The 16447-nt window shown below is 41.2% G+C and overlaps 1 protein-coding gene across 10 annotated transcripts in view; it reads left to right on the top strand.

The window, feature by feature from the left end:
* The first annotated feature begins 1545 nt into the window (after positions 1–1545).
* Positions 1546–16447, top strand: part of LOC139410851 (nuclear receptor corepressor 2-like) — a 184285-nt gene continuing 169383 nt past the window's right edge. For all 10 annotated transcript variants that reach the window (XM_071156439.1, XM_071156430.1, XM_071156429.1 and 7 more), the window contains exon 1: positions 1546–1719. The gene's annotated coding sequence lies outside the window, so the exon portion shown is untranslated. The remainder of the gene's footprint in view (positions 1720–16447) is intronic.

Here is a 16447-nt window from a genome sequence, read left to right as displayed (position 1 = left end):
GACAGTTTGACAAGAGGTGGTTTGATATCAAAGCTGATCTTCTGCAAAGGGGGGCTCAATTAACCTAGTAAACTCCAGTTGCCAGTTTCTCTACTGAGAGCTTCTCTGCTCAACGCATTCATTCATCCTCCCTTTCTTTTCCCAGGTCTTTTCAGTTGTTTATCATTTATTTGATTTGCTTAATGACTGTCTTCAGTGCATCTATTAAAGGAGTAGCTTTGAAATTCATATTTCCAGTCGGTGGAGCTGGTGGAGTCATATTGAGAGAGGTGCTTTTATCATGAAATGTAACCACTACTCACACTAGTTTTTACTTTACTTTTCTGAAAATAAAACAGCAAAAATATATTGGCTCCCTCCAAGGCAAGATGTAAATGATTACTGTAGTCTCTATTATTTGTGTCGCTGTTGTAATAAACAAGTATAACAATAACAATTAACAGGTTTCATTTGATTGTGCCTTTTAATGAACCTCTTTGCTATTTATTATGCAATATGTAGTGTATATTACATTAATCAGAAAGGGTAAAATAAGTATGATACTGAAAACCATTGAAAGCCTTTAAGACTTTGTCTAAACACATGGTTAACACTGCGGGCGGGGGATTGCTGCTCCTGATGAAGCACAGCTGTGGACATAAAAACTGGCAACTGAAAACACTTTGTACTTTATCATTGAGCTGACTAATTGGGCATTGCAAAGATGGAGATAGATTAGTGAGCCATACTGCCAGGGTCCAGAAAGCCCAGCTGAAGTAAACAGAGCTCTTTCCTGCTCTGTGATGGGTGGATGGAGAGATGTTGGTTATGGTGGTTGTTAGACAGGGTCTCCCAAACCACAGCGCAGAAAGAAAAACACAGGAAAGAAAAATGAATCTCATCTGACATCATGGAGCAGCACGCTGAAGCTGAAATGTAGGTAAGATAAAACATGTTTCTCCCAATGTGACAAAAACAAGTATAGTCAGAGAGAATAATGTTACCTTTTTTAAACTGTATGACATCATTCAAATCTGAGAATAGAAATAGGACAATTTATTAATGTAGGCTATGCCAAATCTAGGTTTAAGAGGTGAATAATATTTTCTGGGATTTTGTTTTTAAGGGTCAAACTCACTCTCTTGCTGGGAGATTCTCTAAAATCTAAAGTTCCTCAATTATAATTTATGTGTGTATTTTCTGTTAGATGTTTATAAGGAGACTATGTGATGGTTCAGGGGCAGGGCAGGTCCAGATGATCCAGAAGAGAACGGTTTTCCCGATCATTAACAGGGCACTGGCCTTCACTACATCATCTGCGTAACAGCATGGGATGGATGCTGTGATCTCCCAAATACTATTGTTCAATGTTAGTCACAGTATTCACAGCTTGTTCCCCGTCTGGGCATCAAATAGCACAGATGTAGAGGTACACTCGAGAAAAACTAAATATGGAAAATGCTTACTTGGCTGATTGAATGAGTGGGCTTGAGTGAGAGGAAAAAGCAAGAGAGCGCGAGAACATGCGACCTATCGAAAGAGCTGAATCAAGAGAGGCGTTTCGGCACCATTCTCCGGGAGAGTAGACGCGACATTTGCCGCAAGTAATGTTAGAAAGGAGTGGAGTAAATGAGAACGAAAACTCTTATTTGGTGTGGATTATTTCTGGAAAAACAAAGCCCTACCAAAACGGAAACTAGTACAACATTAGAAACAACATACAAAGATTGGAATAATACGGTAAGATAACACTCATCACGGTATTTGTTAGCTAACGTTAGCTATCACCCGTACTGGTGCTAAGGTTGACACGCTACAGCTAGCTACCGTCCGTAGCCAAACCAGTATCATTTGTTAGGATAGATTCGAGTCAGTTAGCTAACACAGCGCTAAACAGTGCTAGCTAACAGCTAACTAGCTAGCTGACGTTGTCATACAAATAATGTCAGCTGGCTAGTTAATTGGCATAAATCATTCGATTGTATAGCGAGCCTTTTCTCAATAACTTGGTTGATCTAACTTGATGACTTGCTACACCTTGTCATAAGACAGGAAACCATCGCTACCTAGACATGTTAGTTAGCAAGCTAACTGGTAAGTGTTAGTCACCAACCTGGCATCTCCTAAAATGCACGTTTCTTCGTAATATATTTGATCCATTTGGCTAACTATATAGTGGGCATTGGCCACACTTAATCAGTTAGCTAGCTAGCAACGCCTAGTATACCAGACATTCATTGATTTGTGTCATAAGCTTGTCAACACTCCGCTCTTGATACACGTTGGTTGTCGTTGACGTGGGGGATCCTCTTAGTCTGATTAGTCAGGCTGTAAGGTACAATTAATTGGTATAACTAACGTTACAGCCTGAGACAATCGTGTAAATGTGAATAGAATGACATGTAAACGTACTCTACCGGCTGTCTTTATGCACGAAATTTGAGACAAAATATCCAAGGGAAGGTATTGTTTACCTGACTTTTTAGAGAGCATACTACTAGTAGTTACCATGGTCAGAAAATAACTGACTCTGTAAATCTCTCTGTAGGATAATTTATGAAATAGCAATTATTACACAATGTTTTCAGAAATCATAATTTAGAGCAAACTCATATTTTAGCATTAAAAGGGTTACTGACATTCATTTATAAAGGGTCTATCAGAGGCCTACATATGAGCCTCTTTTACAGTTAGCTCTACATATCTGACCACATCTTGATTGGTTAATATAAACAGCGTGAAATTGCACTGTCAGCATAATTTGAGGGAGCATGAAATTGGGCTAAGATGTTTATTTCTTTATTGGCCCTTTGAGGCTCAGACCATAGTTAATAAGGTCAAGTGCATACTTTCTGCTGTGGAATTAAATGCCAGAGCCCAGGCCAAGTGTTTAATTACAATAAAAGGCCTGAGGGAAATTAGCTCCAAATGCCATTCAGAGTATATTTGAATAATATGAAATGCCGGTAGTGGTTATTGAACAAGGTCAAGCCACTCGGATGGGCATTTTGAGTAAAATAAATAGTCTAGATAAATAATATTGTTGTGGAATCGTCTTACAATCGAATATCAAATTCTGATTACTGCAAGAGTGCCTAGAGCAGGGCTTGCCAACCCTGTTCCTGGAGAGCTACCCTCTTGTAGGTTTTCACTCCAACCCTGTTCCTGGAGAGCTACCCTCTAGTAGGTTTTCACTCCAACCCTGTTCCCGGAGAGCTACCCTCTAGTAGGATTTCACTCCAACCCTGTTCCTGGAGAGCTACCCTCTTGTAGGTTTTCACTCCAACCCCAGTTGTAACTAACCTGATTCAGTTTATCAACGAGCAAATTATTATAATCAGGTGCGCTAGATTGGGTTTGGCGCAAAACACCTACAGGACGGTAGATTTCTAGGAACAAGGTTGTAGAGCCCTGGCCTAGAGAACAGTTGTTAAATAGCTGTGGTTTCATCTACTATTGGCTGCAATATGCCTTGAAATGGTTTCCTCTGAGTTGATTGTGTTATGCATCATTGTATGTCAGGTATATTACAAACACTTCCTATAAATTGAGTAAAGCCATAATGCTCTGTGGCAGCCTAAATAGCCTGTTTATTTTGTGCTTATTGATGCATCATTGAATGCTTCTCTGCTCAAGACTGACAAGAAACTGAAGAGGTGGGAGAACCTCAATTATTGTAGCTTAAAGGTATAGAGGTTTACTGAGTGTGACTCTGTTCTCTGAAGGAAATCCCACCCTGAAGTGCAGTTCAGTCTTGCTCCTCTATTAATCTCTATTGGATCTCTGATCCAAGCAGGGATTGAGCTCACCAAGTCAGCTGCTAATCAAAGGTAGTTTAGCCTTCTTTTTAAACCTGATAAATGTAGATTACCGCCTAAATAGACATACCCAAAAGTAATTATTTATCATGAGGGCCATAAACGGTACATAGCAATGCTTATACTGCCAGAAATATAAAAATCTCACATTTCTGTGAAAAGTAGTTATAAATTACTGAGCTGGAGTCATATTTTTTTTGGGGGGGGGGGGGGGGGGGGGCAATATAAATAATCCGGGTGGTCATTTGATTAGGCCTACCACTGGTGTGTCGCCAGCAAACTTAATGATGGTGTTGGAGTTGTGCTTGGTCAAGCAGTCGTGGGTGAATAGGGGGTACACCAGGGGGACTAAGCACGCACCCCTGAGGGACCCTGGTGTTGAGGATCAGTGTGGCAGATGTGTTGCCTATCCTTACCACCTGGGGGGCAGCCGATCAGGAAGTCCAGGATCCAGTTGCAAAGGGAGGTGTTTAGTCCCTGGGTCCTTAGCTTAGTGATGAGCTTTGAGGGCACAATGGTGTTGAACACTGAGCTGTGATAAATATAGTAACAATAACATTCTAATCGTTTTACTATAAGATTTCACCTTAACTGTAAAATAAATATAATCATATTTAGTGACAGTCCAAAATTGGACCATTTCATATAACTGACAGAATTATCTGCTGCGTGTCCTCTGAGCAAAGCAGGGACTCCATTTAAATGTCTGCAGACTCGTTACAACTTCAGCTTTAGGTAGTGCTTTTTGAGGTCTGTTCTGTTTCCGTTAATTTTTGCTTTTCGATTTAAGTTAATTAAGATGTATTTTTTAAGAACTATGCACTATGTGAGTTGAATGCTCTAACAACAATAAAACAAGTAATAAAAGTCCCTTGGTGGTAGTGACTGCCCATTACTGCTTATCACTAATGAACCATTATTTAATCACATTACTTTAAAATATTTCAGTTCTTGTGTATATTACATTGTTTTATTTGATTATTTAATCTCTATAGAGCTTCTGCCTATGCTGTCTGTGAAATCACTATTTTAGTAGTTCTTCAAAGTAAATAAGGCATATTTTTATGACTGCTGAATACCAACTATCAATCACTTAGATAATGTATTTTCAGGTAGAGATGTCGTACGAAGCAACTGCTCTCTATCCCTCTCCATCGCGCATTCTTCTGTCTCCTTTACTTAGCAGGTGTGAAAGAAACACAAAGACCGGACAAGTGGGTGTGCAATGGATTATGGTCATTGTGGTTCACGACCAAATTTTATGCACTGCACTGTGTACAATATTGGCCTGTTGGAATCTACAAATCCCTACTACATTGCACAGTTCGGGCCTGATCTGTTTTAACCATGCATGTGAGTAGGGCTGGCACAATTTCCTTATAATTGTTGTCACCGATGGTTATGGATGAAGACCTGTATTCAAATATTGACGAACAGCTGACTGAAGAAATTCATTGTTTGCTACAACACTTTGCTTGTAGTGTTGCAAGGTATACCAAAACTTAGTGCGTTCGGAAAGTACTCAGACCTCTTGACTTTTCCAACATTTTGTTACGTTACAGCCTTATTCTAAAATGGATTTAAAAATATAAAAAATCTCCTCAATTTCTTACCCCTACATTGAATACTCCATAATGTCAAAGTGAAAACAGGTTTTTAGAAATCTTTGCAAATGTATTATAAATAAAAACAGAAATGTAAATTAGTTCTAAGTATTCAGACCCTTTGCTATGAGACTCATCCTGTTTCGGTGCATCCTGTTTCCATTGATCATACTTGAGCTGTCTACAACTTGATTGGAGACCACCTATGGTAATTTCAATTGATTTGACATGATTTGGAAAAGCACGGTGCTGGCAGCATCATGCTGTGGGGATGTTTTTCAGCGTCAAGTTCTAGGAGACTAGTCAGGAGAGGGAAAGATGAACGGGGAAAGGTACAGAGAGATCGTTGATGAATACCTGCTCTAGAGCCCTCAGGACTTCAGACTGGGGTGAAGGTTCACCTTCCAACAGGACAACGACCCTAAGCACACAGCCAAGACAACGCAAGAGTGGCTCCAGAACAAGTCACTGAATGTCCTTGAGAGAGCCCGGACTTGAACCCAATCAAACATCTCTGGAGACACCTGAAAATAGCTGTGCAGCAACGCTCCCCATCCAACCTGACAGAACGTGAGAGGATCTGCAGAGAAGAATGTTAGAAACTCCCCAAATACATCTGTGCCAAGCTTGTAACGTCATACCCAAGAAGGTGCGAAGGTACTTTAACAAAGTACTGAGTAAAGGTCTGAATGCTTATGTAAATCTCAGTTTTTTAATTTTTTTAAAATAAATTTGCCAAAATGTCAATTGTTTTTGCTTCATGGGGTATTGCGTGTAGGTTAATGGGGGGGGGGGGGGGGGGGGGGACAATTTAATCAATTTTAGAACAAAGTTGCATCAACAAAATGTGGAAAAGGGCAAGTGGTCTGAATACTTTCCAAATGTGCTGTAGGTATTTCTGATACTATTATATGTAAAAACCGTTTTGTACTAGAATTTTTGTTCCTTTTGGTACTGAAATGTGTCTCACGACATCTACTGATCGAGAGAGGATCGAGTTTATTATCACAGCTGGTGTCCCCTTAGTGCTAGAGTCCCGTCCCTGCACCACCTACTCATTGCTAGCTCTAGCCCAGTGGTCACCAACCTTTTCTGTGTCAAGATCACTTTCGTAGACAAAAAGCAAGCTGAGATCCACCACACAGACTTTTCTTTTAAACATGAGTTTAAAATGTTAAGTTAACCTAATAAAAACAGTTCTGTAGGAATGAGGCCTTATTAGGGCTGATCCCATTTAGTCGACTGGTCAATTGTTTGGTCGATAGGCTGTTGGTCAACCTGAGATTTCTTAAGCTGAGCAGTAACAAAAAATAAAATACAAAAATGAAACTGAAACACATCCGTGCGCTGTTGAATTGGCGCCTTTACCTCGACCATGTTGCTATGTGCATAATTGCGAAGTTAACCAGCATATTGGTGTTGAGAAGAATGTGGCGGAGGCATCAACATGAATGAGGAGATGAGAAAACATCCCTCTCCTTGTTGTCTAAGAAAAATGAGGAGAAAGGAAACCTCAATTAGGTCAATAGTCATTTAGAAAACCAATCAGTATCTGGTGTGACCACCATTTGCCTCATGCAGCGTAACACATCTCCTTCGCATAGAGTTGATCAGGATGGTGATTGTGGTCTGTGGAATGTTGTCCCCCTGGATATTGGCGGGAACTGGAACACACTGTCGATCCAGAACAATATTAAACATGCTCAATGGGTGAGTATGCAGGCCATGGAAGAACTGAGATATTTTCAGCTTCCAGGAATTGTGTACAGATCCTTGTGACATGGGGATGTGCATTATCATGCTGAAACATGAGTTGATGGCGGCGGATGAATGGCATGACAATAGGCTTCAGGATCAAATCATAGTATCTCTGTGCGTTCAAATTGCCGTTAATAAAATGCAACTGTGTTCCTTGTCTGTAGCTTATGCCTGCCCATACCATAACCCCACCGCCACCATGGGGCACTCTGTTCACATCAGCAAACTGCCCGCCCACACAACGCCAAACATGCTGTCTGTCATCTGCCCGGTACAGTTAGAACTGGGTTTCATCTGTGAAGAGCACAAATCTCCAGTGTGCCAGTGGCCATCGAAGGTGAGCATTTGCCCAGTGAAGTTGGTTACGAAACTGAGCTGCAGTCTGGTCAAGACCATGGTGAGGATGATGAGCACACAGATTGGCTTCCCTGAGCCTGGTTTCTGACAGTTTGTGCAGAAATTCTCCAGTTGTGCAAACCCACAGTTTCATCATGTGGCTGGTCTAAGACCATTCCGCAGTTGAAATAGCTGGATGTGGAGGTTCCAGGCTGGCGTGGTTGTGAGGCCCGTTGGACATACTGCCAAATTCTCTAAAACTATGTTGGAGGCGGCTTATGGTAGAGAAATTAAGATGACATTTTCTGGCAACCGCTCTGGTGGACATTCCTGCAGTCACCATGCCAATTGCATGCTCCCTCAAAATTTGAGGTATCTGTGGCTTTGTGTTGTGTGACACAACTGCACATTTTATACTGGCCTTTTATTGCCCCTGGCACATGGTGCACCTGTTTAATGATCATGCTTCTTAATCAGCTTCTTGATTTGCCACATCTGTCAGGTGGATGGATTATCTTGGCAAAGGAGAAATGCTCTAACAGGGATGTAAACAAATTTGTGGACAAAATATGACAGAAATAAGCTGTTTGTGCGTGTAGAACATTTCTATGATATTTTATCTCGGCTCATGAAACATGGGACCAACACTTTACATGTTGTGTTTATATTTTTGCCCAGTGTAGTTAGCTGGCTAGCTAATAAATGTATTGAGTAAGAGCAAACATAGCTAGCGAATACTGATACCAGTGCTGGTGTAGGCCTAGATCAGCATGTTGTTTGTGAAACAGTATATTATAAATCAGAGAGGAATAGGCAAAGCGTGACTATGTTAGCTACATGAAGTAAGAGAACATTTAATGTAGCCAATATCATGCAGCCCTACGTGGCAGTCTGGAAATGATCTAAAGCCGGGATCAACTTTTGGTTGAAGTTTGTTTTATACTGTGTAATCAATCAGAATGGAGAATGCCATCCTAAGGTCATGCACAACTCATAAAGGAAATGTATAACTTTTATTATTCAAAAACATTAAATACAATCATACCGTCGCAAATGTTACAAATATTGTGATATGATTCTTTGGCCATATCGGCCAGCCCTACTTGGAACATCTAACCCTGGCAATTTGACTAGTAAACTCATGGGTACACTTGCAATGGCAGCCTGGTATTGCAATGCAATAATTTCCATGGTAATGTAGGATGCATTTGTTTTATATGTACTGCTCAAAAAAATAATGGGAACACTAAAATAACACATCCTAGATCTGAATGAATGAAATATTCTTATTAAATACTTTTTTCTTTACATAGTTGAATGTGCTGACAACAAAATCACACACAAATTATCAATGGAAATCAAATGTATCAACCACTGGAGGTCTGGATTTGGAGTAACACTCAATATTAAAGTGGAAAACCACACTACAGGCTGATCCAACTTTGATGTAATGTCCTTAAAACAAGTCAAAATGAGGCTCAGTAGTGTGTGTGGCCTCCATGTGCCTGTATGACCTCCATACAACGCCTTGGCATGCTCCTGATGAGGTGGCGGATGGTCTCCTGAGGGATCTCTTCCCAAACCTGGACTAAAGCATCCGCCAACTCCTGGACAGTCTGTGGTGCAACGTGGCGGATGGACGTTGGTGGATGGAGCGAGACATGATGTCCCAGATGTGCTCAATTGGATTCAGGTCTGGAGAACGGGCGGGCCAGTTCATAGCATCAATGCCTTCCTCTTGCAGGAACTGCTGACACTCCAGCCACATGAGGTCTAGCATTGTCTTGCATTAGGAGGAACCCAGGGCCAACCGCATCTCATCTCGGTACCTAATGGCAGTCAGGCTACCTCTGGCAAGCACATGGAGGGCTGTGTGGCCCCCCCCAAAGAAATGCCACCCCACACCATGACTGACCCACCACCAAACCGGTCATGCTGGAGGATGTTGCAGGCAGCAGAACGTTCTCCACGGCGTCTCCAGACTCTGTCACGTCTGTCACGTGCTCATTGTGAACCTGCTTTCATCTGTGAAGAGCACAGGGCGCCAGTGGCGAATTTGCCAATCTTGGTGTTCTCTGGCAAATGCCAAACGTCCTGCACGGTGTTGGGCTGTAAGCACAACCCCCACCTGTGGACATCGGGCCCTCATACCACCCTCATGGAGTCTGTTTCTGACCGTTTGAGCAGACAAATGCACATTTGTGGCCTGCTGGAGGTCATTTTGCAGGACTCTGGCAGTGCTCCTCCTGCTCCTCCATGCACAAAGGCGGAGGTAGCGGTCCTGCTGCTGGGTTGTTGCCCTCCTACGGCCTCCTTCACGTCTCCTGATGTACTGGCCTGTCTCCTGGTAGCGCCTCCATGCTCTGGACACTACGCTGACAGACACAGCAAACCTTCTTACCTTCTCGCATTGATGTGCCATCCTGGATGAGCTGCACTACCTGAGCCACTTGTGTGGGTTGTAGACTCCGTCATGCTACCACTAGAGTGAATGCACCGCCAGCATTCAAAAGTGACCAAAACATCAGCCAGGAAGCATAGGAACTGAGAAGTGGCCTGTGGTTACCACCTGCAGAACCACTCCTTTATTGGGGGTGTCTTGCTAATTGCCTATAATTTCCACCTGTTGTCTATTCCATTTGCACAACAGCATGTGGAAATGTATTGTCAATCAGTGTTGCAGTTGGACAGTTTGATTTCACAGAAGTGTGATTGACTTGGAGTTACATTGTGTTGTTTTAAGTGTTTCCTTTATTTTTTTGAGCAGTGTATATATATTTTTTCTACTCTGTCTGTTATTACTGAGACCACAGTCATTTGGATTTCCAATTACTGTCATACAACATTCCATGACCATCCACAGCCCTATGTGTGAGGAGATATCTCCTCTCTTGTCTAACAGGGGCAGAGATTATCCTGTGCTCAGTGTCAGGCCCGAGGGAGACAGTGGCAAACAGTTTTAGTACTAGTTCCAGTATTGCTAGCATTATGCAACAGAAGGCCATTCTGAAACTAGATGAGGGGATAGTTGGCATACAATTCCGTTGTCCACTTTGGAAGGGTAGGAAATCTTCAGATAAATGTGTGATACCTTTTGTGAACAAACTGCAACACCTCATCAAAAATCACATTATTTATTGCCGTAGAAAAAAATCTGACTTTTAGATGTCAATTCACAATTCCTCAGTTTGCATAGGCCTATGTTGAATACCGGTGTGTCCATTTCCGTAAGCGTCACCACAAGCTCTAAACCAGAACACCACTGGAATGTACAGTACCTTATGACAAGAGCTGTTGTGGCCTGCTTTTGAAATTGGCATATTCCTCAAATAGCAGCAGACATTGTTTAGAGGAAAAGCAGTGGAGAAGGGGGGTGTACAATAATTTCTACATGATGTCACAGCAGGGCAGACTATACACGTCGTTTTCCAAACCACTATCCATTGTAGCTGTGTGTTGCCTGGGAGGGGACTGACGGCCTCTGGCATGGGAGGTTCCGCTCTGCTGTTACTGTGAATGAGGAACACAGCCCAGGGGGCTGGCGTGTAGGCTTCATGTCAGGTGATTCCCATTTTTCCCCTTTAGAATTCCATAAACTGAATCAATTCCATTTTTATTTGACTGAGCTGAATTATTAAGTAGGTTTGGTAGTGAGTTTTGCAACCGAGGACAGACGATTTTTATGCGCTTCAGCACTCACCGTTCTATGAGATTGTTTGGCCTACCACTAAGCGGCTGAGCCGGTGTTGCTCCTAGATGTTTCCACTCCACAATAACGGCACTTACAGTTTGACCAGGCCAGCTCTAGCAGGTCCGAAATATGACGAACTGACTTGTTGGAAAGCTGACATCCTATGACGGTGCTCTTCAGTAAGGCCATTCTACTGCCAATGTTTGTCTATGGAGATTGCATAGAGGTGTGCTCGATTTTATACACCTTAGTAACGGGTGTGGCTGAATCCACTAATTTGAAGGGGTGTCCACATACTTTTGGATATGTAGTGTTAAAGAAAGCTCAGGAAATACTGTATTTTTGTTTTTTTTGTATACATTTAACCCCTTATTTTTGTTGTCCCAAAACTACCTCCATACTTCCATTCGTTTGTATAGGTTACCTTCAGACGAGTCCCGTGAAACTTGTGGGGGTCGTAGACCAAAACGTAGAAGAACACCATCGTGTTCGTGAGGGTCTCCCCTTTCTATAGAATGGTCATAATAGTTTGTCGGCCAAACTGTTTGGACGCTACAGATGTTTTTGTGAGACATCAGGAAGTTAAAGCTTGGTTGCAAATGGGTCTTCCAAATGGACAATGACCCCAAGCATACTTCCAAAGTTGTGGCAAAATGGCTTAAAGACAACAAAGTCAAGGTATTGGAGTGGCCACCACAAAGCCCTGACCTGACCAAGCATTTCGCTACACTCGCATTTACATCTGCTAACCATGTGTATGTGACAAATAACATTTTATTTTATTTGACCTCAATCCCATAGAAGATTTGTGGGCAGAACTGAAAAAGCGTGTGCGAGCAAGGAGGCCTACAAACCTGACTCAGTTACACCAGCTCTGTCAGGAGGAATGGACCAAAATTCACCCAACTTATTGTGGGGAGTTTGTGGAAGGCTACCCGAAGCATTTGACCCAAGTTAAACAATTTAAAGGTAATGCTACCGAATACTAATTGAGTGTATGTAAACTTCTGACCCACTGGGAATGGGATGAAAGAAATAGCTGAAGCTGAAATAAATCATTCTCTCTACTAATTTATTCTGACATTTCACATTCTTAAAATAAAGTGGTGATCCTAACTGACCTAAAGCAGGGAATATTTACTCTGATTAAATGTCAGGAATAGTGAAAAACTGAATTTAAATGTCTTAAGGCTAAGGTGTATGTAAACTTCCGACTTCAACTGTATTTAGATATTCCATAACAAAATGTAAAAAAAAAAAAAAAGTTTCCAGCTACAATAGTCAATTACAACATTAACAATGTCTACACTGCATTTCTGATCAATTTGATGTTATTTTAATGGACAAAAAAAGCTTTTCTTTTAAGAACAAGAACATTTCTAAGTGACCCCAAACCTTTGAACGGAAGTATAATTCCACTTTGACATTATGGGTTATAGTGTGTAGGCTAGTGACCAAAAATGTAATCCATTTTAAATTCAAGCTGTAACACAACAAAATGTTGAGAATGTCAAGGTGTGTGAGTACTTTCTGAAGGCACTGTACCTGTTTGGTTGCTGCTGTCTTCCTCTGTGATGTTTATTTTTGTAGCAGAGAATTACTTTTGATGCACCCGTGGTGTTACTGCAGTAGCGAAAAACTGAAACAGTAATTCCCAGAAAGTCCCCCACAATTTGACCCCCTCCCCCACCTTGCATGAGAGAAACGCCTATTAGACTATATAACCACAACCTGTCTGTGTGTGTGTGTGACTGTGTTGTGGTTCAGAGGGACTGGTGGGTTACTGGGTTTATGTAAGATTTATGGAAGTGTGAAAGCTTGTTCAGAGCCTTGCAGCATGGTCTGCCTATTGTTGCTCGCTCTGATCCACACTGGAAGCACTGCTGAGAATAAGAAGCTGTCTAATAAGCAGTCCAGTGGTACTGAAGATTACTGAGCTTGCTCTTCAGATCCATTCACAAACTGTCATTTTAATGGGAAATAGGTAGTGCCGGGGGAAAAATCGCTATTACATATCAGGATATTATTTTTGAGGATATATCGAATTGTCTTGACAGTATTGTTATTATCTTTTTGCACTAGTTGGCTGTACCTGCTCCAACACTCATAGCTTGTTATCCATCTTATTAAATAGGGAGCCAATTTGTTTTCAGCACTTTTATTTCCATGACTGATCAAAACTCATTTTCTCATGGCTTTCTCATCCCTTTTCAGCAGACATAAGGTGAGCAATATGTTTGGAACATCGCATCGCACTAAAATCATAGTATCGAATCGCAATATACAGTGCCTTGCGAAAGTATTCGGCCCCCTTGAACTTTGCGACCTTTTGCCACATTTTAGGCTTCAAACATAAAGATATAAAACTGTATTTTTTTGTGAAGAATCAACAACAAGTGGGACACAATCATGAAGTGGAACGACATTTATTGGATATTTCAAACTTTTTTAACAAATCAAAAACTGAAAAATTGGGCGTGCAAAATTATTCAGCCCCCTTAAGTTAATACTTTGTAGCGCCACCTTTTGCTGCGATTACAGCTGTAAGTCGCTTGGGGTATGTCTCTATCAGTTTTGCACATCGAGAGACTGAAATTTTTTCCCATTCCTCCTTGCAAAACAGCTTGAGCTCAGTGAGGTTGGATGGAGAGCATTTGTGAACAGCAGTTTTCAGTTCTTTCCACAGATTCTCGATTGGATTCAGGTCTGGACTTTGACTTGGCCATTCTAACACCTGGATATGTTTATTTTTGAACCATTCCATTGTAGATTTTGCTTTATGTTTTGGATCATTGTCTTGTTGGAAGACAAATCTCCGTCCCAGTCTCAGGTCTTTTGCAGACTCCATCAGGTTTTCTTCCAGAATGGTCTTGTATTTGGCTCCATCCATCTTCCCATCAATTTTAACCATCTTCCCTGTCCCTGCTGAAGAAAAGCAGGCCCAAACCATGATGCTGCCACCACCATGTTTGACAGTGGGAATGGTGTGTTCAGGGTGATGAGCTGTGTTGCTTTTACGCCAAACATAACGTCTTGCATTGTTGCCAAAAAGTTCAATTTTGGTTTCATCTGACCAGAGCACCTTCTTCCACATGTTTGGTGTGTCTCCCAGGTGGCTTGTGGCAAACTTTAAACAACACTTTTTATGGATATCTTTAAGAAAATGCTTTCTTCTTGCCACTCTTCCATAAAGGCCAGATTTGTGCAATATACGACTGATTGTTGTCCTATGGACAGAGTCTCCCACCTCATCTGTAGATCTCTGCAGTTCATCCAGAGTGATCATGGGCCTCTTGGCTGCATCTCTGATCAGTCTTCTCCTTGTATGAGCTGAAAGTTTAGAGGGACGGCCAGGTCTTGGTAGATTTGCAGTGGTCTGATACTCCTTCCATTTCAATATTATCGCTTGCACAGTGCTCCTTGGGATGTTTAAAGCTTGGGAAATCTTTTTGTATCCAAATCCGGCTTTAAACTTCTTCACAACAGTATCTCGGACCTGCCTGGTGTGTTCCTTGTTCTTCATGATGCTCTCTGCGCTTTTGACGGACCTCTGAGACTATCACAGTGCAGGTGCATTTATACGGAGACTTGATTACACACAGGTGGATTGTATTTATCATCATTAGTCATTTAGGTCAACATTGGATCATTCAGAGATCCTCACTGAACTTCTGGAGAGAGTTTGCTGCACTGAAAGTAAAGGGGCTGAATAATTTTGCACGCCCAATTTTTCAGTTTTTGATTTGTTAAAAAAGTTTGAAATATCCAATAAATGTCGTTCCACTTCATTATTGTGTCCCACTTGTTGTTGATTCTTCACAAAAAAATACAGTTTTATATCTTTATGTTTGAAGCCTGAAAGTGGCAAAAGGTCGCAAAGTTCAAGGGGGCCGAATACTTTCGCAAGGCACTGTATATAGAATTGTGAGAATTGCAATACACATCGTATCGGCACCTAGGTATCTTGATGTCCCTGGCAATTCCCAGCCCTAGGAATAGGTCCACTAATTTTAGACTAAAGCCTGGATCTTGGCTACTTCCCCCTAATATCAAGCCAAATTGGCTGCATTTCAATTTAAACATGATTTCACAGAAGTTACATGAGGCTGGTATGTCCTGGCACACCTTTTGTAAACACTTAAGTTGATATGCAGAACACAAAGGGAAATATGGAGCAGTCATCGTGGAACTGCCTCCCAGGCCTAGTCCCTGTTTCAACCCTTCTTGCTCACTGAATGAGTAACAAAAGCTGTCTGGCATTTCTTGCTCACTGGATTTTTAGTGGACTGCACCTGGTAGATTCAGTGCAAGGCAAATGTTATGGTTGACTCACGTCAACGTTCCAACGGTGCAGCATTATCCACTGCAGCTGTCTCAGAGAGAAGCCTTTTAATGAATCTCATAATGAAAGTAGCATTGAGTTGAAGACAGCCACTTTGGTCCTGGCCTGATGTTGAGAAAATATCTACAGTACAGGTGACTGAGATTGCCTGATGGAAAGGCTTTGGGTTCATGTTAGGACATGTGAGAATAGAGCCTGCCCTGTTATTTCTTAAGACAAAGCACACCACACACCGAAGGAGTCTACTTCAGATTGGGATTATGACGCTGTGTCAATTTAGTAGAGGTCGACCGATCATGATTTTTCAGTGGCGATACCGATTATTGGAGGGCCAAAAAAAGCCGATTACGATTAATCAGCCGATTTTTTTTTTTTATTTTTTTTTTTTAAATTTTTTTTTTAAATAAAAAAGATGTATTTTTTTATAATATATTTTTTTCAATATATTTGTAATTCACTATTGTTGTCATTATTAACAACGAACCCTTTTATTTGAACTTAATATAATACATAAATCAAATCTATTTAGTCTCATAAATAATGAAACATGCTCAATTTGATTTAAATAATGCAAAAACACAGTGTTGGAGAAGAAATTAAAAGTGCAATATCTGCCATGTAAAAAAAGCTAACTTTTTTAAGTTCCTTGCTCAGAACATATGAAAGATGGTGGTTCAATATTCCCAGTTAAGAAGTTTTAGGTTGTAGTTATTATAGGAGTTATGACGTGTCGAGTATTTCTCTCTATACCATTTGTATTTAATTATTTCAGTGAAATACGGAGCTGTTCCGGATTTTATCGAACGGGTGGCAACCCTAAGTCTAAATATTACTGTTACATTGCACAACCTTCAATGTTATGTCATAATTCTGGCAAATTAGTTTGCAACGAGCCAGGCGGCCCAAACTGTTGCATATA

This window comes from Oncorhynchus clarkii, chromosome 6 (genome assembly GCF_045791955.1).
Source record: "Oncorhynchus clarkii lewisi isolate Uvic-CL-2024 chromosome 6, UVic_Ocla_1.0, whole genome shotgun sequence".
Lineage (NCBI taxonomy): Eukaryota > Metazoa > Chordata > Actinopteri > Salmoniformes > Salmonidae > Oncorhynchus > Oncorhynchus clarkii.
The sequence above is the reverse complement of the archived record's forward strand: the minus strand, read 5'-3'. Positions and strand labels throughout refer to the sequence as shown.